Source organism: Bombus flavifrons, unplaced genomic scaffold (assembly GCF_040668555.2).
Source record: "Bombus flavifrons isolate JBK064 unplaced genomic scaffold, iyBomFlav1_principal scaffold0020, whole genome shotgun sequence".
In the NCBI taxonomy this organism is placed as follows: domain Eukaryota; kingdom Metazoa; phylum Arthropoda; class Insecta; order Hymenoptera; family Apidae; genus Bombus; species Bombus flavifrons.
Window position 1 is genome coordinate 572,589 of NW_027184765.1, and position 20,780 is coordinate 593,368.

The window sequence follows — 20,780 nt, forward strand, 5'->3', positions numbered from 1 at the left end:
GAGTACATTATAAATTCAAGTATACATAGGTATCGTCATATATGTATGTATGTAGATCGGTAAAATTGTTTCACTTATCGACACAAATTAACCGGAATGCTTTGTCACGGACTGAATACAGGATAGAGCTGATACCTGTCGCTGTTTTTACGTGTCCCATGTTTGGGGGACCATGTGACCTGTGAGGCGTGATATATTCCCTATGTTAGGGCAATGTATCAATCAGATCGATCAATGTAGATGCGCTTAAGCACGCTTGTCCAATGTAATAGGAAATACTCTAATTTTTTTGAAGTTGGTATTCAGTTGGAATTCGTGAGACACGAAGTCCCATATAATTATGTTACGTCTACTCTGTACTTAATCGATGCTATTACAATCTAATACATATCGCACGGTGCATCAAATATGAAACCTACGTACAAATAATATATGTAACAAAACATTCACAGTTCATATTTCATTTAATAATTCTAATGAGCATTCATAATCGTACATACATACAATAAGAAAAACAGAGTAAACATCTATAGAAATAGAAACAAGATTGGGATTTCATTTATTATGTCACTATAACTGTAACTGTAATCTGTACGTTCAGTATAGTATGTCAACTATACAAAATAATGACAATTTATCTCCCAACTAAATGGAACATCACGATATATAATACCTCGAATACGATCTACTAATGTCACCTTCTTCTCAATAATAAGGTCTTCGAGGATTGTTCTAAAAATAAAAGGAAGAAAAATAAACATTTGATTAGTGGTTAAGTATATGAAACATAACTTTGGTATTGCGAAATTTTTTAGATGTTTGACAAAATTACCAAAGGATTAGGCCTAAATCTGTAGGCAAGCATCATTCTCTTTCTGTAGGCATCGAATTCATCGTCGTCCCTGGATACACCATCCGGTCTTTCGGAACCTAAACCAGCACTGTCGAATCTATTGGTTGCTCTATAGAAAAATGAGAAATGTCGGTACAACATCGAAGATATTGGTATTAATAAATGAAGTAGGAAATGGTCACAGATAGATCAAATAAAATGCTAAGGAAATTCAATAATACGGTAAACTTCTATCATAAAAATAATTCACATGTATTATATGTTTATATGTGAAATTAACGCGAATATAATAAGTACAATCAGTCAGGAACTACTTACTTATTAATAGGTTCGATGCGACCATTGCCTTCGCTACCTAATCCTTGTCCTTCGCTCCAACCAAGTTTTTCTAGCATGTGAAATCCTAAAGAATTGCAAACTTCGTTAATTTGGTTGTCAAACATAACTTACTGACAAAAAGATACATATATATTTTAATATATGTAAATACATGGACGCGCAAAGAAAGGCAGGCTGCGTACCGATGTTATCTTCTTTTAGTTTGTACTCCTTGTAATCGCTAAGGTCAGGTTCCTTCCCCTGATTAACTGCGTTATATTGTTCCATAAATTTTTTAAGTTCATCCGGTGGCAAGATATCACCAATATGATGCTTTCCTTCTGCTTGGGCCGTCAATTCTTCAGCCCACATTTGAGTAGCCTCCATTTCGGCAGATTTGAGTTTGTGTTCCCAAGTACCACCTTCCGTCTCTTCGTCACTGTCGTATTCGTATTTGTGCTTACCCTGTGCTTCTAAACGTCTTACTTCTTCTCTTTTTCTTAATAAGTTTTGGTAGAGAAGATTTATCTGAATGAAGGTTAAAATAAACGGTGAGTGAGTTGGCAGAAATTACACATAGTTGAATTAACAAAGTACTAAGCTCGATCTTAATCTTAAATCTTAAATGAACGCTTGAAATAAAACAATTTTTAAATAAACAATCTTGTCACCTTGTAATGATCTTCGGCTTTTTTCCTTTGCTCTTCAGTGAGATCTAACGTCCCCAAAGTTTGTCGTGCATATTGTATCAAGGCTGGATCGTTCCTTGATATTTTAGTTAACATAGGGTTCTTTGTTTCCGTGCGTTGCACTTTTGGTGATGGAATTATAACAGCCGGTTGTCCAATTTGTCCAGGAATCGCGATACCTGGCTGTGAAAAGCCACTGCTACTTTGCTGTTTATTATGGCTGGTTAACGTGTTCATTTCTGCTACAGGCACCTTATTATCTGGATCACCCCATCGGCTACGTCTTTTTCGTTTACGTTCTTCCTTGTTGTCTTCCTTTGATCGATCTGTAGAATTGTTATCGCTCTCTCTCTCGTTTCTTTTCTGTTTAATGTACAAATAATTATAATCAATAATGGTAGATGATGACACGATGCAAAAATAAATATACATTATATATACCTTGTGGTGAAACATGCTTGTTAGAGGTAGGACCTTGATCGCTATCGTCATTATCGCTGAGAGCTTCTTCCGGACAATAGAGTTCCGCGCCGGTGTTTTTATTTTCCTTAACGGATTTTTCGATGCGAAATTTTGCCAATCCCCTGTACTGCATATAGGCTGCACTTTGCTTTTGGTGCAGAAACCTTGATTAAAACAAAACTTAAAACTTCTGACGAGTAACATAGTCTCCTAAATTAAATTCCTTTAGATTAAAAGAAACACAATAAAGAGGGAAAAAAATAAAAGAAAAAAAAAGAATAAGAAGAAAGAATAGAAGATAACAAGTGTTTTATAAGAAAACAGCTCGTATATTCGTATGTTCGTCCAATATGTCACGCCTTTGATTCGTCAATTACATTGAAGAATTTAGGTATTGTCTTTGTTTTATAAAAGAAATATTTTATAAACTAATTAGGGGAACATACTCTAACGTATGTTGTTTTACAGAGGATAAAATAGTAATTATAAATAATTGTAAATAAGAAATGAAGATAGACATTCACGTTTTGGACGCACGATATATGTATGATTAGAAAACTTATTGGTCAAATTTTAATTACAATTTCACGTATCGTTATTATCAAATATTATCGATAAGATTTCGCTATTTGATTAAAAAGGAAGTAGAGAATGGAGAAGTGATACAGACAAAGCAAGCATCGTAATACATTACACCTAGATGCTGTATCTAGTGCTTGAAATAGAGCAATGTTGTACAAAAAAGAAATAAAGAAAATGTGATATGTGCAAACGCTACACGTATAAAGACACTATAGATGGGGGACCAGAGAGGACAGTAGTTACCATAATTTAGGATCTTGGGCATTCTTCTCTCGTGCTTCTTATTCGATTTCATCCCCACAGTCAGTGACTATGCGTGCCAGCTGCTCAGCCTCTAGGGGACACACTTAGAAGCCTTTGTCAGACATGCGTAACAACGCTAAAAACTCTGGATTTTGTTTTTGTTTCTGTAGTGTAGAACACGTATTCGTCTACACGAATGATCAGCACGAATTTGCTTTTTGCAAGTTTCGTATTCGCCCACGCGTCTTGTATTCGGCGTATCGCGCGCGCGCATACGCATACGCACGCACACTTACATATTCTGGACTGCGCGAACAAGTAATCCATTTTACAAGAAATAACTTGTTCTTCGTAAATATAAACATCCGGCGATACGCCGAAACGAAGAAATAAATGAAAATAATCGACATATCGTACCTAGCTGTTCAGAGGCTTGTAGATCAGTCAATGGCCTCACTGGTGGTGGCACTTGTACATTAGGTGGTCCCATAGGTACCTGAGCGACTTGATTAGGAAGAGGGTAACTGGTCGACATTAAAGAAAGCGGCGGTCTGGCGTTTGGAATTAACGAAGGGGGTGGTACATTCGGAGGTGGAATATTAAGATTGGGCGCTGGAATTGAATTCATATTCGAGGCAACATTGTGAACTGGTGGTGGAGCGGACATCATCACAGATGGTATTACATTTGGCTGTGGGACGTTTGGGACATTTGGCACGTTTGATGCATTCGGTACATTGACCACGATTGTCTGCGTAGCCGGAATCGATATTACGCTTGGTGGCATTTGTGTCATTCTCGATAATATATTAGGAGGAGGAATGTTTGGAGGTGGTAAGTTTATAGGTTGTAATGGTGTAGGAGGTGGTACACCGCATTGCTGTCCGGTTGAAGCTAAGTGTCGTCGCGTACTCGATTCTGATGACACCAATAATGTGGACGATAACGAAGATAATGACAAAGAAGTTGATGGCGATGATGACGGTAACGACGACGACGACGACGACGTCGATGACGACGACGACGTCGATGACGACGACGACGACGACGTCGATGACGACGACGACGACGACGACGAGGGTGACGACGGCGGCGGCGGCGGCGGCGGTGGCAACAATAACGACGACGACGACGGCGGCGGCAGCAACAATAACGGCGATGGCGACGACGACGGAGTCTAAACAATATATATATATATATATATATGTCGGGTACACATTGGAATTAGGATTAGGGGCGTGAAACGAATCGTCGTTTGGTTTACGCATTGTCGATAAGCAATAGAGAAGACATTGACTAGTGCAGATACGATTATTATGGAATTGGACAAGCAACCGTGGCAATTAGACACTCGAGAAACTAATGATAATGATCCTAGGTTCAATAACGAATCCGCGGTCGACGGGGTGATGGATGAACGTGCCCACAAAATCTAAGTCGGACTCTTTGTTAAAACGGTGAATACCCACCGAGCGTACAGACGCTAAGTGAGTCGCTAATACGATCTCGCGAGAGAATGACTTTTCGTCGCGACGATGCTGCAGAGGAAAACTATGATGGGGTGTGTCTAAGGACACGAGATCATCGGATTCGTCGAGGATAGTCCTCGTTCGGAAAGTAAGGGAAATTAACGTTGCTGCTAATTGGTCAATCTCCATATCGGTGGTTAGAAAAGATGCCAGCCGCCCTCGAAGGAAAGTTGCTAGTGGGAGACGCCGTTCGTTGAAAGAAATAGATCTCCCCTATCTTCCCGTAGTTGGGACAAAGACTGTTTATCTGTTTGAAGGACTTTAGGTAACTAGATCTTAGTGTTTATAACGGCCCTCGGGCTAGCTGATCACGTACTGTGGAGACACATCGACATCTGGCAATCATCTTACTCGAAGAATAGGGACTGCGTGTGGCCACGGGACAGAGACCGTTGGAATGTTTACTGTCGCGTGTCGCCAGAGATATTTCTTTTAAGGAGAGCTATAGAATTACTTCATACCTTTGTTAGGCAAAGCGTTCATCCCGTGACCGCGGCTACGTTCGGCGACTGGCTATCGCCTCGAGCCCAAGCTCATTATCACAAATCTTGAACAAATACAATCGGATCGAAAGACGACAATTGTTTAATTACGCCTATGATAGAATCTAGATTACGGTGTTAAGGGATTTTCCCGGGGTTCCAAAGGGAGGACTCCGATGTCCTTTCATCTCCGACATATATATATATATATATATATATATATATATATATATATATATATATATATCGGAGATGAAAGGAAAGCCGAAGCCGTTCCTTGGAAATTTTGGGAACATCTTCTAGTAGTCTAGCCTGGACTTTATCATAGCTGTAATTGTTCGAGATTTGTGATATCAAGATTGGGTTCGAGGCGACAATTGGTCGCCGAACGTAGTCACGGTCACGGGATGTACACAGGCAGAAACTGCCTAACAACGGCGTTTGGAATTTTCTCGATGCTTCCAACGAGTCTGCCTAACAACGGCGTTTGGAACTTTCTCGATGCTTCCAACGAGTCTGCCTAACAATGGCGTTTGGAACCTTCTCGATGCTTCCAAACGGGTATAGAAAAACAAATGCAATTGTACAGCGAGAAAAATCTCGACGAGGCTGGCATTCGTCTTGTGACTGCTTTGGAGAGTGACACGTCGTGTTTCTGTGCTTGGGATCGGTCTGCGCTTGGTGAGGAGTCGTCCCGTTGATCGTAGATTCGTTTGAACTCAGAATTATTGTTTATAACGATTATTGACTTATTGTTTGTGAATCATATTATTCATTGAACTTGCTATCCGTTAAACGTATTATTCATTAGCTTTATTATTTGTTAGACTTAGTAACCATTCAACTTATTATACACTAACTTTATTTTTTGTTTAACTTATTGTTCGTTAGATTTATTTTCCACTAACTTTGTTATTTGTTAAGCTTATTATTCGCTGGACTTGTTATTTGTTGATCTTTGTAGTAGACTTGTGTATACGTGAAAGTATAGTCTCGGTTGTGTTGAACAATGGATGGCTCACGTGGGGAGTTGTCGCGCGCCCAAGATTCCAATCTCTCCCCGACATCAGAAGTGGGATCAGAACCACTTAAAGTGATGCAAGAACAGATGGCATTTATGCGCGAGTTAATTCAGACGCTAGCGCAAAAACGGAGGGAGCTTGAGCCGAATGTTAAACCCGGAAAATTTTCATTACCACGCTTTAACCCCGAAGTCGCAGGCGCCGATCCCGCCGCATCGTCCAAGGTGGTTTGATTCAAGTGTCGTGCGTATGGCCATATCGCACCTGATTGTCCGCTACTGCAGAAGAGAAAACCCGGCCCCAAGAACAAACGTCGAGTTGACTCCTGCGTGGTGGAGTCTCCAGCTGGTAGTTTAAGTCATCTGGGTGCGTCGTTCCCATTTTGTTTCGATTCCGGAGCCGAATGCTCATTAATTAAAGAATCTATATCTTCGAAATTTTCTGGCAAACGAACGACTGATGTAGTAGTAATGCGAGGCATAGGAAATATTTGTGTTAACAGTGCATTTCAGATCTTGTCCACTGCATTTATTAACGGTTTTACACTGGAGATAACTTTTCATGTCCTTGCTGATAGCTACATAAAATAAGATATCATGATTGGTCGTGAAATCTTGAGCCAAGGTTTTGACGTGAATATTACACGAAATAGCGTAGATATTTGCAAGACAAAAATGGTTAACGCCTGTAGCAAAGTCGCGGAAGATGCGGTCAACATTAACGAGATCAACACTGATGTAGTTGGTAACGACAAAGATCGATTGATCTCTGTTCTCGAAAAATTCAAAGAGTCATTTATTACGGGTTTCCCGCGGACGCGTGTGAGTACGGGCCAGTTAGAAATTCGGTTGATTGACCCTAATGTCACCGTACAAAGAAGTCCTTACAGACTTAGCGGGGAAGAGCGGAGAATAGTGCGCGAGCGGATAAGTGAACTGATTAGGGCAAAAATTGTAAAACCTAGTAATTCGCCGTTCGCGAGCCCCATGTTACTCGTGAAGAAGAAGGACGGATCAGACAGATTGTGCGTAGATTTCCGGGCGCTAAATAAAAACACGGTCGCGGATCGGTATCCCTTACCCCTTATTGCTGATCAAATCGTGAGATTGCAGAGTGCGAGATACTTCATTAGCTTTGACATGGCCAGTGGATTTCATCAGATTCCTATTCACCCTAACTCCACTGAATATACAGCGTTCGTCACCCCCGACGGTCAGTACGAATATGTAACGATGCCGTTTGGGTTGAAAAATGCACCAGCCGTTTTCCAGAGAGCCATTTTCAAAGCCTTAGGCGACCTTGCTTATTCATACGTCGTAGTTTACTTGGATGACGTCTTAATTATCGCTGACTCGGTAGATCAAGCCCTAGAACGATTGAACATCGTATTAGATACCCTTGTAAAAGCCGGATTCTCTTTCAACTTTTCAAAATGTTCTTTTCTAACGACCTCGGTACTCTATTTGGGTTATGTAATTTGTAACGTAGAAGTTCGCCCCAACCCGGGTAAAATACAAACCTTAAGCTCTTTACCCGCACCGACGACCTTTACACAGCTTCGGCAGTTCATCGGTCTAGCTTCTTATTTTCGAAGTTTCGTTCCAAAATTCTCACAAGTAATGAAACCTTTGTATGCACTCACTTCCGGTAACAAGAACATAAATTGGACGGATAAACATGAAAAGATAAGGCAAAAAGTAATTTCTATTCTGACCGATGAATCGGTGCTAATGATATTTGATCCCAATTACCCAATAGAGCTACACACCGACGCTAGTTCAGAAGGCTACGGGGCTATCCTAATGCAAAAGGTCGAAGGTAAAAATAGAGTAGTAGAGTATTACAGCAAAAAGACTAGCCCAACGGAATCTAGATATCATTCCTATGAATTAGAAACGTTAGCAGTCGTAAACGCCGTCAAGCATTTTCGCCACTATCTACACAGGCGAGAATTCCTTGTTGTCACTGTTTGCAATTCCTTGAAGGTGGAATTCCATGACAGGATTTACAGGTGGTGGGCTTACCTACAAACTTTTACCTTTGACATTATGTATCGGGAAGGCAGACGAATGGCTCACGTCGATTTCTTTTCGCGGAACCCCGTAGACTCGGATCACCATACGATCGTCAAAATTGCCGAAAAAGAAATCAATCTGGCCGAAATCTCCGAAGATTGGCTCTTGGCGGAGCAACGTCGCGATCCTCAAATTACGGAAATCGTCGATAAGTTGCGGAACGACGAGCTTGCGGACGACGTCGCGAATACGTACGAATTACGATCCGGCACCCTGTACCGTAAGATACAAAGGAGAGGCAGAACTCTCTGCTTGCCCATTGTCCCAAGAGGCTTTAGGTGGTCCGTGATCAACCATGTGCACCAGTAAATCATGCACTTAGGATGGGATAAAACGCTCGAGAAACTGTACGAGTATTATTGGTTCGAGGGAATGGCGAAATATGTTCGTAAATTAGTTGAGAACTGTCATGCTTGTCGAGTTTCAAAGGCTAGTTCAGGCAAAACACAAGCTGAATTACATCCTATACCTAAGACCAGCATACCCTGGCATACAGTTCACGCGGACATAACGGACAAACTAAGCGGTAAAAGTGATTCGAAAGAATATGTCATTGTTTTGGTCGACGTCTTCATTAAATTCGTATATCTGCATCATACTCCTAAAATAGATTCCCTTAGTATCGTTAAAACACTTAAGTATACTATATTTTTATTCGGGAGTCCTCGCTGGATAATAGCGGACCAGGGAAGATCTTTTAAGGGCAAAGAATTTCAAGACTTTTGGCAAGATAGACACATTAAACTCCACTTAATGGTAACCGGTGCTAGTAGAGCTAATGGACAGGTAGAGCGTATTATGGGTACGCTAAAAAAAATATGTTCACAACAATAGAAACGACCGGGCAGTCTTGGCAAGACGCGATCGGGGAAACACAACTGGCTTTAAATTGTACACCCAACCGCGTGACTAAGTCGAGCCCATTGGAACTAATAATCGGTAAAACAGCGAGACCCCACAGCTTGCCCGTACCCGACAACATCAAAGAAAGAGAAGTAGATATCTCCCATGTAAGACAACAGGCGATACAGAACATGGAGACTTGCGCTAGCTATGATAATGACAGGTTCGACAAAACGAAAGCCAAGGTAGTTGGGTTTAACCTTGGTGACTTTGTGTTACGAAAAAATTAGGAAAGGAACCAAACGAAGTTGGACCCGAAATTCAGGGGTCCATTCGTGATAGCAGAGATTTTGGAAGGGGACCGATATACTTTAAAGACCTTAGACGGTAAACGGACATACAAGGACAGTCGTGACAAACTAAGAAAAATGCCAAATAGTTGCGTTCCTGCTGAGTTGGACGTCTGCGACGATGACAGCGACGGTGATAATAACGATGCGAGTACACGGACCTCAGAGGATCATTAATACCACGTTGTGGCCGTGCATCCAGTGTGGTGCTCTGTGCCTTCGTAATATGTCCAGTGGGACACTCTGCGCCTTCGTAATATGTCCAGTGGGACACTCTGCGCCTTCGTAATACGTCCAGTGGGACACTGCGCCTTCGTAATACGTCCAGTGAGACACTCTGCGCCTTCGTAATACGCCCAACGTGGTAACACGATCCAACAATCTGAGATTCACCCGTGTACGAAATCGAAAATGATCTGTCGTGTCGTTGCGGTCTGACTGGTGACTCACAGAATGCAACTAGCACTTCGAAATACAAACTATGACACTACCAATTTGAGTTCTCTTTCATTTCTTTGCTTGTTAAACCTTCGAACAAAATCTTGCTGCCGAACTGGACCCTTGACTTATTTGGAACATTTAACTGAATGGTAGATAATATCAGTTACAACGAGTCTAATGTTAAAAAAAAAAACTCTGTATTTTAGCTGCACACGAGGACGTGTGACAGTCAGAATGGCCGTGTCGGAGATGAAAGGAAAGCCGAAGCCATTCCTTGGAAATTTTGGGAACATCTTCTAGTAGTCTAGCCTGGATTTTATCATAGCTCTAATTGTTCGAGATTTGTGATATCAAGATTGGGTTCGAGGCGACAATTGGTCGCCGAACGTAGCCACGGTCACGGGATGTCTCAGGCAGAAACTGCCTAACAACGGTGTTTGGAATTTTCTCGATGCTTCCAACGAGTCTGCCTAACAACGGCGTTTGGAACTTTCTCGATGCTTCCAACGAGTCTGCCTAACAACGGCGTTTGGAACCTTCTCGATGCTTCCAAACGGGTATAGAAAAACAAATGCAATTGTACAGCGAGAAAAATCTCGACGAGGCTGGCATTCGTCTTGTGACTGCTTTGGAGAGTGACACGTCGTGTTTCTGTGCTTAAGATCAGTTTACGCTTAGTAAGGAGTCATCCCGTCGATCGTGGATTCGTTTGAACTCAAAATTATTGTTTATAACGATTATTAACTTATTGTTTGTAAATCATATTATTCATTGAACTTACTATCCGTTAAACGTATTATTCATTAGTTTTATTATTTGTTAGACTTATTAATCGTTCAACTTATTATCCACTAACTTTATTATTTGTTAAACTTATTATTCGTTCAATTTATTTTCCACTATCTTTATTATTTGTTAAGCTTATTATTCACTAGACTTATTATTTGTTAATCTTTGTAGTAGACTTGTTTTCCCGTGATATCCATGTGAACCGTGTGCCAAGGTATGCTGGTCTTAGGTATGGGATGTAGTTCGGCTTGTGTTTTGCCTGAACTAGCCTTTGAAACTCGACAAGCATGACAGTTCTCAACGAATTTGCGAACGTATTTCGCCATTCCCTCGAACCAATAATACTCGTACAGTTTCTCGAGCGTTTTATCCCATCCTAAGTGCATGATTGACCGGTGTACATGGCTGATCACGGACCACCTAAAGCCTCTTGGGACAATGGGCAAGCAGAGAGTTCTCGCTCTCCTTTGTATCTTACGGTACAGGGTGCCGGATCGTAATTCGTACGTATTCGCGACGTCGTCCGCAAGCTCGTCGTTCCGCAACTTATCGACGATTTCCGTAATTTGAGGATCGCGACGTTGCTCCGCCAAGAGCCAATCTTCTGAGATTTCGGCCAAATTTTGAACGGGAGATAGTTACGTTGCTATAGTTTAAGAATGAGTCTACAACGCGTAGACTATTTTCATTTTCTTCCCCTACGAGATCTGACGAGATAAAGAGACGAACAAGAAATTGCATATTATATTAGTATTAACAGATGTAATACAATCATAGACAGAGAAAATGATTATGCGTGCTTGCTCCCAGGTTATAATCGAATTTTCGCAGTATTGTTAGTTCGATGTCACCGTCCTAGAATTCTAATACATAATATTGGAATTCCAATATCGCACCGCATCAGGTTTGCCGCTTTATTCAGCTTTTATTCGTCACAATCCTTCGATTAAACTTTCTTTACTCCACTCAGCTCCAAGATAAGTGTTACTCTTTCTTTTATACTGATTCTATATCTTGAGGTTAACACGAACATGAAATAAGAGAAGGCGAGTAAATGGTATATACAAATGTGCTTGAATTACGAAGCTTTTCATTAACAATTAAAAAATTTGCCTTGAGATGTTTCAGCCACGTTATCCATATTAACAAATCCTTCCTGTATTTTGAACGTTAAGAGCGGCAATTTAATCGATTTAGCTTCCACTGACACAGCGTGGAATCACTTTCGACTAAAAGTACGACATCTGTCCTAAACACGCGAAAACCTATCTTGACGGGTGTGTCGCAGAAATTGTTCAGCAACGAAAAAAGATCAACCGCATTCCTCCAAATGGAACAACACCTTTCTGAATACAATAATTGATCTGTCTTGTAGACACTTATAAGAAATTATTAAAGTATCTATGGGCTATTTAGAAAGTACAAATAGCTGACAGACGAAATACCTGAAGGCGTTCAAGAGCATGAAGAGTATAATGCGCTTCGAATTGCCGACATACCTCTAATTGCGGTGAATTGAATATTTCAGCCAAAATATGAACAACTGCATATACATTGGATTTGGACGGGACCGGAGTTGATATAGCGTAAACCGGCCGATGTACGCAGTATTTGGCAGCAAATATGCAGCATAACACACATCTAATTGTCGACATATCTGAAATAGAAGCGGAGATATGTTGATTTGAATATTTAAGACAGAATCTGTAAAGCAGTAACTACGCTAAATTTGACAGGGAATAGAGTCGATATAGCGTAAACCAGATGATGTGTGCTGTATTTGGTAGAAATTGTGGATTATAACGCGCATCGAATTATAGACATATCAGTAATAGTATCGGAAATACGTCCAAATGGATTTTGAAGCCTGCATATGCAGTACTGCAATAACATTGGATTTGACCTCGACCCGAGTTGACATAATGTAAACAGGAGCAGGACCGCTGTATTTGGCAGCAAATGTGGATTATAATCCGCATCGAATTGTCGACATACCACCAATAGCAGCGGAGATACGCTTAATTGAATACTAAAGCCTAAATGTGGAAAACTGAAAATACAAAGGATTTGGCGGTGACCGGGGTTGATATAGCAAAAACCGACTGATGCGCGCTGTATATGGCAGGAAATGTGTAGTAATACGCGCATCAAATTGTCGATATATCAGCAATTGCAACCGAGATACATTCAAATGAATATTCAAGCCTGAATACGCCGAACTGTAATATCACTGTTATTTGACATCGAACAGAGTTGACATAGCGTAAACAGGAGCACGTGCGCTACATTTGGCAGTAAATGAGGAGTACAACTCTCATCGAATTGTCCACATACCACCAATAGCAGCGGAGATACGTTGAATTGAATACTTAATCCTTAATATGCAGAACTGCAATGACAGTGAGTTGGCGATAGACCAGAATTGACACAGCAAAAACCTGCTGATGCGCGCTGTATTTGGCAGCAAATGAGGAGTATAACGCGCATTGGTTCGTCGACATACCACCAAGAACAGCGGAGATACGTTTAGTTGGAATACTTAAGCCTAAATATGCAAAACTGCAATTGCAAACGATTTCGCAGGAACCTGGGTTGACATAGTGAAAACCGGGTGATACGAGCTGTATTTAGCAGCAAATATGGAGTAGAACGCGCATAGAATTGTCGACATATCTCCAATATAAACGGAGATACGTTCAAATGAATGCTTACTGCTAAATATGCTACACTGTAATCACTATGGATTTCAGAGCACACAGAGTTGACATTGCACAAACCGGTTGATGTGCGCCGTATTTGGCAGCAAATTTGGAGTAGACCGCTCACCGAATTGTCCACATATCTCCTATGGAAACGGGGAAGCGTTCAATTCAATATTTAAGGCAGAATCAGCAAAATTGCAATTGCGCTGGATTTGACAGAGCACAGATTTGACATAGCGCAAACTAGCTCAAGGGCGCTGTATTTGGCACCAAATGTGGAGTATAACGCGCATCGAATTGTGGACATATCTCCAATGGAAACGGACATACGTTTAACTGAACACTAAATACAGAATATGCTAATCAGCAATTACGCTTTATTTGACAGAGAACAGAGTTGACACAGCGCAAACCGGTTGGTGTGCGCTGTATTTGGCAGCGAGTTAGGAGTATATCGCGCATCCAATTGTTGACATACCACAAATGGCCGCGGAGGTACGTTTAATTGAATATTGAAACCTGGATATGCAGTACTGCATTAACATTGGTTTTGACCTCGACCCGAGTTGACAAAATGTATACAGGTGCAAGTGCGCTGTATTTCGCCGCAAATGTGGATTATAACGCGCATCGAATTGTGGACATATCTCCAATGGAAACGGACATACGTTTAACTGAACACTAAATACAGAATATGCTAATCAGCAATTACGCTTGATTTGACAGAGAACAGAGTTGACACAGCGCAAACCGGTTGAAAGGCGTGGTATTTTGCAGCGAATGAGGAGTATATCGCGCATGAAATTGTCGACATACCACCAATAGCAGCGGAGATGCGTTTAATTGAATATTGAATGCTGAATATGCATACTGCAATAACATTGGATTTAACCTCGACTCGAGTTGATATAATGTAAACAGCACATAATGCATATAATGTAAAACGCGCATCGAATTGCCGACATATCTCCAATGAAACGTTCAATTGAGTATTTAAGACAGAATCTGCAAAATTGCAATTACAATGAATATGGGAGGGACGTAAGTTGAAATAGCGCTAACTGGCTGATGCGCGCTGTATTTGGCAGCGAATGCGGAGTATTCAGGCCATTCACCGCGGGCAGACGGACACCAGATATCCGCTCATCCTTACTGCGTACCCTCAATAGTCTTAAGGACCCGTCATAAATCCGAGTAATTTGCTAGCTAAGGTCCTTCAGACCGAACAAATATCTTTTTTTTTATTACTTTTTAACGACTATTGTCTACTACGGCTTGACAAGGGAAAGCTAGTTTTTCTCACGTACGGTGCTTCCTGCTAGCAACTTTCTATCGAGGGCGGCTAAGATCTTCCTAATCCACCAACCTTCGTTTGGCCAATCAGAAGCAATGTATACTGCCCTCACTTTCCTGTCCAAAATGTCATGATCAAATCCGATGGTCTCGCACCCTAGACACACCCATCGCTAGCTTTCCTCCTACACAGCATCGTCACCCAACTTTACTTGTCCTACACCGCAGGGAAAGTCAACGACTTGTCCTACACCGCAGGGAAAGTCAACCACTTGTCCTACACCGCTGGGAAAATCAACTACTTCTTCTACACCGTTAGAAAAGTCAACTACTGCTTCTACACCGTTAGAAGGGTCAACTTTCAACGTCGAAGTCTAACATCTAAATCTAACGCTATGTAAATTAACATACTAAATTCAACTATAACAGCCTTGTTCTATTGTACATCTATATTATCTTCGTGCGCCAATGTGTCATCTCGGAATTGTATCTACTCAACAGTGTAACTTAAGTGTTGGAAATAAAACCCCTATTCTCACCCCTATTATCTTAACGGAAATCAGGGGATCGATCTACTCGTGCTGTCGATTATTATAATCGTAACGGGAATTTACGACTCCAGTTGACGCCTCTCCTCACGATTGCGTCTCTTCGCGATTGGTCGAAATTACAATATGTATATAACATTCAATAAGCCTACCAATAACCGACTCGCGATTTGAACAAACTAATTAATAAATTACTACACAACCTAACAATTAAGCAAGAATAACCTATGATTCGACAACTCGGCGAAGAATAAACCTTGATTCGAAAACTTAACCAATAACACTTAAGATAAAATAAAATAAATAAAATCGATTAGTAAACTGATGGAAATGTCACAGTACGATTCGAAAACCTAACCAATAACAATTAGTATAAAATAAAATAAATAATATCGATTAATAAACTACACTAGACGTGAGCCGATCAAATAAATCAAGAATAAGAAGGATTATATACGACAAATTAGCAAAATAAAGGAAAAGCAACAAGAGGAAGATATACGGCAATCAATTAACGAAGATAGAATATGTAAAATACAAAATAAGAAAATAAAAAAAAGGAAGAATTAAAAATCATTGAATAAAACTAACTACTGAATTGAACGAGTCGCGAACCGAACAAATAAATCAAGAAATAAGAACAATCACATACTACGTAATAGTAAGGGAGAATAAACGGAACAATAGGAGGACACATTTTGATTAATCTACAAGTATAAAATATGTAAAATGATTGAAGAAACTAATTAATAAACAGTACAAGCCGTAAACTGCCCCGATGATTCAAAAATAAGAATGACTACAGAAAGGAAATAATTGATACAACAGGAATACATATTTTTAATTAACAAATACAAGGAATAAAATAGATAAAATATTAACGACTAAGCAAACCTGTTAACAAATCAAGCGATTAAGAACAATTAACACCATAACAAACTTGAAGATTTACATACAGAAAGTCTACCGTCAAGTATAAACATATATGTAATTCACATTAAACAAATAATAACCTAGTAAACATTAGAAATAAAACTGTCAATGCTATGTAACAAATCCAAAATTATCACATTACAAAATCATTTATGTATATATGAAATCAAATAATTAACATTCTAACGAATACATAACCTAAAATATACAATACTACATTATTAAAGAATTTTATATGAAAACCACACTGTCAGAAATATATATATGTCTGTGTGTGTTCTACACTATTAAATCAAAGAATTAGTAATCTAGTAAACATAAAATAAAATACATAATTAAGACTAGCCAACATTTCAGTAAATTTAAAGATTTATATATGAAAACTACATTACGAAACATACATGCATACATATTTCGAACCAAACTACTAATAATCTAAATGAACATAAAAGAAATAGAACACACAATATAACACTATTGAAACTAACTTTTTATTTTTTTTCTTTTTTTATTAACGTGGAGGAAATCCGCACGGACACCAGGACGCTTCTGGGGAAAAGCGGCGTGGTAGTGCCAGACTCCAACCGAATAAATCCTCCACGATAACCGTCCCGGCTGCGATCGAGAGGGGGCCGGGAACCGGTGAAAGCGATACACCGTGCCCCCCTCCCGCGCTCAATACGTCCCCTAATGGAGTGATGTGCGGCCACGTCACACCGCGCCCCGTCGCCGGAGCCGCCGTGCCAGGCAGTCCGGTTCCTCTACCGGGCTTCTTTGCGGCCCCAGGGCGCTGAGCTGCCAGCGCCTAAGCTTGCACCCCACCGAGGGACGCGGCGGACCTAGTGCGTCTCACCGAATCGTGTCCATGGCCTATGCCGCGCCCTCGCCGTTCAATCCTCTCAGGGTGAGAGTACCGCACCCTCACCCTCCCCGCTGCCTCTTTTCGAAGCATGACTTGCTCAAAGAAGGAGGTCACGGCCCTCCTCCTTCTCTGGCTTAAGGACAATGCCTCGAGGATCGTCGGCGGCGATAGATCACAACCGATTTCCACGATGAGGTCGTGGCGCGGCCGCACCCACGCCGGGCAGTATTCCAGCGTGTGCTGCACCGAATCCACGCTCGCATCGCAATGTTGGCAGCGCGCGGTCGCTATCTTCCCTACTTGGTGCAGATAGTCACCGCAGCAACCGTGTATGGTGAGCACCTGCGACACTCTGTAGGTCAGGGGAGGCCCGCCGCCGTCCAACCAAACGTCCCAGTTTGGAAAGAGGGCCCCGAGGACGCTTAACACCCTGCGCACCCACTCTCGTGACGATGCTGGCGCGCCATCTGTCTTGCCATCTATCGCCTAATCCTGACGTCGGCGCCCACCGAGCCCGCCCCACCTGACAGACCCCGAGTTGGGAGATAAATCTCACGACACCTCAGGGCCTGCAGTTCGAACGGGGGAAATCCGGCGGGCACCGCCGCTGCCGCCGCCGAAATGGTGCGGAAGCCTGTTACTACCCTGATGTCCGCCGTCCTGTGCAGCCTCCTGACCACTAGGAGACTGCGACGGTTGGTCATCAGGTCCTCCGCCCAGATCGGAGCTTCGTAGAGGAGCCTCGATCGCACCTTGCCGGCGTACAGCCGGCGCACTCCGACGTCGGGTCCGCCCAGCCGAGGCAGCAGACGTCCTGAGGCGTTCGCCGTCGCCTCAACAGACGGCGTCGGGCGCTCGAGTTAGCGCCGACGGTCCAGTGGCTGTCTAGGGTCAGGCCCTGATACTTCATGCTGGTTCCGACCCTGATCTCAGCCCGCTCCAACCTCAGGAGATAACCCGCTGGAGGCGTCCCGTGATCGGCCTTGCGACAAAACCACGTTGCCCCGGACTTCTCAGGGGACACCCTCAGTCCCAATCCCTTGATTTCGGCGACCACGCAGGCCACCGAAAGCTCCGCCAGGCGGACGGCTCTACCCCATGCTGTGCCCCAGACCAGCATCAACGTGTTGTCGGCATAGCACGCCAGTGCCGAGTTCGGAGGCATCGGCGTCCGAAGCACCGCGTCGTATGCGATGTTCCACAGCAACGGGCCCAACACCGAACCTTGCGGGACCCCGCGGTGTACAGCCCTCCCGGTCAACCCTCCGCCCGGGACGCTGCAGACAGTACTCCGGACCCGGACGCGGACCACATGACGCAGGTACGCGGGTATCCGATGAAATTCGAGAGCCCGGCATATCCTGTCCCAGAGGATGCTGTTGAAGGCGTTGACCAGGTCCAGCGACACTGCCAACGCCACGTAACCACGCTGCACGGCTCCCTCGACAAGGCAGCGGACACGGGCGACAGCGTCGGTCGTAGACCGCCCCCTCCGGAAACCGAACTGGTCATCGTGCAGTCCGGGCACGCTCCGGGACAAATGCGACTCCAGACGGGCAGCCATCCTCTCTCCAGCTTCTTGCCCGCCTCATCCGCAAGGCACACCGGCCGGAAGGCGGAAGGCGAGTCCGGAGAGCGCCCCGGCTTCGGCAGCAGGACCATCCGCCCCTCCTTCCACGAAGTGGGGAATTCACCTCGAGACAATCATCCGTCGAACAGACGCATTAGTCTCGGGGCCAAGACCCCGGCGTCGTGCTTCCAGAGGCGGGCCGGGACTCCATCGGGAACCAGAGCTTTCCGCGCTCCGATTCTCACGGCGGCCCCGGCCAGTTCTTCCTCGGTGACCCTAGATACCGGGCTCCAACTTCCCGCAGTGACCCGTGGTTCTTCTTTCAGTGGTCGAGGCTCCGGCTCCTCCTCTTCGGTAAAGCTGCCAAATTCCTCGCTCGCTGCTCCCGGAAACAGGGTGCCGACGACCTCCTCCAGGAACCGAGGTTCCATGCTCTCCATTAAGGGAGGCGCCCATGGACGGAGTATGTTCAATACCGTCTTGTAAGGGCGCCTCCAGGGATTAGAGTCGAGGCTGGCCAGAAGCTCGTCCAAGGCCCGCCTCTTCGCCTCCTTGATGGCTCGTTGCAGGGGCCTCCGCGCTTCGCGGTAGGCCTCGTACGGACAAGCCACCGTGTCTTCGTCCAACGCCGTCTACGGCGGGATCTGGTGTACTGGCGCCGAGCATGGATGCACGCCTCGCGGAGACGAGCGATATCCTCGAACCACCAGTACACTGCGCCGGCGTGGCGCGGCGCTCCAGACCGTGGCATGCACAAATCACAGATCGCGTGCATGTCGCGCCTCAGCCGGGTCGCTCCCGCTTCCGCGTACTCGTCGGTCGGGGATTCTTCCAACCAAGCCACGACTATAGTGGCCGCCACCATGAAGTCCTCGTCGCGGCGGGTCGCCGCCGACCGCGGGAATTTTCTTCTCCCTTCCGGTGGGCCGAAGGGCCCGCGCGCACCTGACGAACGATCGCCCATCGCGCCGCCGACCGCCACCTACATCAAGATGTAGAGGTGGTCCGAGAGGGTCTCCTCCTGGGAGTCCTCCCAACCGGAAACGCGGCGGGATGCGGCTGGATGCGGCTGGATGCGGCTGGATGCGGCTGGATGCGGCGGGGTTTGCCAATGTGAGGTCCACTATGGACTCGCCACGCACGTGCTGGGCGACCCCTGGTTCATAAGCCGGAGATCGAGTGCGGCCGCCCAGTCCTGTACGTCGCGCACCCTTCCGTTGGTCCTGCGGGAGCCCCACGCCGTTGAGTGGGCGTTGAAGTCCCCGAGGACCAATGACGGGCAGGCGCCCAAACGTCTCGTGCAAACCGCGAGTCCGTCCAGAAAGGAGGCGTATTCTGTCCGGCTGATGTTGGGCGACACGTAGACGGCCACCACGGCCAGGTCGCCCCATTTCACTGCCACGAAGCCCCATACCCGCTCAATCGTCGAGCAGGAAAGGCTTCCCGAAATCCCAGTCCAGAAATGGCAACCGAGCCGATCAGATCCCCAGCGCCTCGTGACGAATCGGAAATGCTGTACGGCACGGCCACTGCCGCCAGAGCAATCCGCCGCTCCGATAGGCTCTGAAACATTAAGTCGTGAGCGCGGCGGTAGCGTTTCAGATTGCACTGCAGGAACAGTTGTCCTCCTCCTCTTCTTCCGCTCACGTCGGGGAAGGCTCCATTTCCATAGCCTCCTCCGGGCCGTTCCCCTCGCAGTCGTTGTGTCCGACTTCTCCATCCTCTCTTCTCTCCTTCGTGGGGTCAGTTGACGGCGGTATTGTTTCCTTCCTCGTCACCGCATCCCCACCGTCGCCTGGGGCAGTTCTTGCTTCCTGTGCGGCCCTCCTCTTACGGGCAGGCGGTTTGCATGCCGGTGCTCCCATACGGCGCGACGCGGGCAGTCCCAGGTCCGCGCACACCGGACACGTGGGTACTCGCGCCGAGCAGTCCCTGGCGCGATGTCCTTCCGCCCCGTACCGGTAGCAGCGCTCCGACCGGTCGGCCGTCAATGTGCAGTTGACGGCGCACGTGAGACGACTCCATGCACTTGAAGCATTGGAGTCGGAGCGCAGGGAGAGCGAAAACACTCGGCGCTGACCAACCTATGTTGATCCTACCTCCTGGTCCGGCATCTCTTCCTCTGCTGAATCTCCTGGCCGCAGTCAGCGGGCAGCGTAGCCATACCGACCCGAGGTCCCGAGGAGCGGGGCAT

At 44.7% G+C, this 20,780-nt stretch overlaps 1 long non-coding RNA gene and 1 pseudogene across 1 annotated transcript; both read right to left on the minus strand.

Moving 5' to 3' along the window:
• Positions 1–657: 657 nt before the first annotated feature.
• On the minus strand, positions 658–1,241 carry LOC138189234 (uncharacterized). Its single transcript, XR_011175969.1, has 3 exons — positions 1,172–1,241; positions 833–962; positions 658–732 (listed from the first exon to the last, which is right to left on the minus strand). It is a non-coding gene; the product is annotated as an uncharacterized LOC138189234 (long non-coding RNA).
• Positions 1,242–1,288: 47 nt separating this feature from the next.
• Positions 1,289–6,225, minus strand: LOC138189230 (SURP and G-patch domain-containing protein 1-like; annotated as a pseudogene).
• Between the last annotated feature and the right edge of the window lie 14,555 nt (positions 6,226–20,780).